This window comes from Ovis canadensis, chromosome 1 (genome assembly GCF_042477335.2).
Source record: "Ovis canadensis isolate MfBH-ARS-UI-01 breed Bighorn chromosome 1, ARS-UI_OviCan_v2, whole genome shotgun sequence".
Classification (NCBI taxonomy): Eukaryota; Metazoa; Chordata; class Mammalia; order Artiodactyla; family Bovidae; genus Ovis; species Ovis canadensis.
Window position 1 is genome coordinate 228874815 of NC_091245.1, and position 2021 is coordinate 228876835.

The 2021-nt window shown below is 38.5% G+C and overlaps 1 non-coding gene across 1 annotated transcript; it reads right to left on the reverse strand.

Annotated features, from left to right (window-relative positions):
- Positions 1 to 1476: 1476 nt before the first annotated feature.
- On the reverse strand, positions 1477 to 1548 carry TRNAW-CCA (transfer RNA tryptophan (anticodon CCA)). The gene has a single exon. It is a non-coding gene; the product is annotated as a tRNA-Trp (tRNA).
- Between the last annotated feature and the right edge of the window lie 473 nt (positions 1549 to 2021).

The following is a 2021-nucleotide window of genomic DNA, read 5'->3' on the forward strand; positions in this document are numbered from 1 at the left end:
TTGGTATAAGAATCCTGATAGTTAGATGTAATGATATCTTTGAGAAACCAATAGCATGGGAGAGTGGCTAGAAGCACAGACACCTGGGTTCATAATCCCAGCTCTGCCGCTTACCTGCTGATAGACTTGAGCAAGCTACTTAACCCCACTGGGCCTTAATCACTTCATCTGTAAACTGACAACAGGTAATATAACAAAGCTACCTCAAAGAGTCATGAGGACTGAATTATTTATTATGCATAAAGTAGAACAGTGCTTGACCAACAGTAAGAGCTCACCAAATATTGGTCATGGTATGTCAAAAACATCATTCTGGTGAGTCAGCCATCCTTTCATTTGGACAGGATCCACTTTTTAGTGGAGTTTTGCTAGTGTTTGAAATATGCTCTCTTAATGTCTAAACTTACCTATTTTTTTCATCTTTCAAAGCTGTTCCATGAAACAAAATGAAAAAATTGTAGGTTCTCCCCACTGTCTTCCAAACGGCTTAATCAATGACTGGTATTAAGTATGCCAGCCACAAAATCTTCACAATGATATCAGACGGTTACTGCTTCTCTGCTGATACACACTGAATCATCCAAAGCCACAGGAAACTAGGGATAAATATCAATAAAATCTTCTTTTATTCTCTCCAGATCCCTGCTGATTTCTTCCCTCCTCTGGTGGCTAAACTAAAAGGATATAGATTACTTCAGAAGCTGTTGCCTACAAAAAAATTAAAGTAAGATAACACTTATTCTAAAATACATGAATTCAAATATGATTTCAGCACTGAGGATTAAGCTCTAAATCCATCAAAGGTGTAAATGAGTCAGTACTAATCCTTTGGCCTTAACCAACTCAAGAGATAAATGGACATTAAAAAATAATGAAATATTGCCATGTCAGAGAAAGGCAAATACATATGGTATCAGTTATATGTGGAAGCTTAAAAAATGATACAAATGAACTTATCCACAAAACAGAAACAGAGTTACAGACATAGGAAACATACTTATGGCTACCAAAAAGGACAGCCGGGGAGGATTTGGGGGAGATAAATTAAGAGTTTGGGATTAACATGTATACACTACTACACACAAATTGGTAAACAACAAGGACCTACTGTATAGCACATGGAGCTATTGATATATTCAATATCTTGTAATAACATATAAAGGAAAGGAATATGAAAAAGAATATATGTGTTTGTATAACTGAATCACTTTGATATATACTTGAAACTAACACATTATAAATTAACTATATGTGTGTATTAGTCACTCAGTTGTGTCCAACTCTTTGCAAACCCTTTGTCTGTAGCCTGCCAGGCACTTCTGTCCACAGAATTCTCCAGGCAAGAACACTGGAATGGGTAGCCATTCCCTTCTCCGGGGGATCTATCTTCCTGACCCAGGGATCGAACCTAGGTGTCCTGCGTTTCAGGCACATTCGATACTGTCTGAGACACCAGGGAAGCCCCAAAAACCAATCTGACCCCAATGTGACTTGAACACACAACCTTCTGATCTGGAGTCTGACATGCTACCATTGCACCACAAGGTCACACAAAATTAACTATATTTCAATTTAAAAAGAGAAATAAATGGTTGTTTGAGCCTGAAGAGTTTGAAGAAGGAAGAGGTTTATCTTTATCCATTAGAAGGTAGCATTCAATCAGTCTAGCCATGAAATTTGGGAGATCTGAAATTTAAAGATTTGTTAATTTCAGGGGCTTTCTTGTTCCCATAGGAGTTGGCTATGAAATGAAGCCCACAAATGGGCCCTTTTATGCTGGGCAGTAAGAAAGGAGAGTCAAAGAGAAATGGCAACTAACCTGAAAGAGGTAAGAAAAGAAAGGGCTTGTGTGTTACCTGGGTCTGTTCTCTCTTTCCATTTCAGATGTGGGAAGGATCCATTAGGGCTTTTTGTGGCCAGACAATCTTCTTTAAATGGTGGCTGAGAGCATGAGTAATGGAGGCACTGAGCCCCTCAAGAAGTTGAAAGAATCACACAAGCATTGGCTGGAGCATTGGACA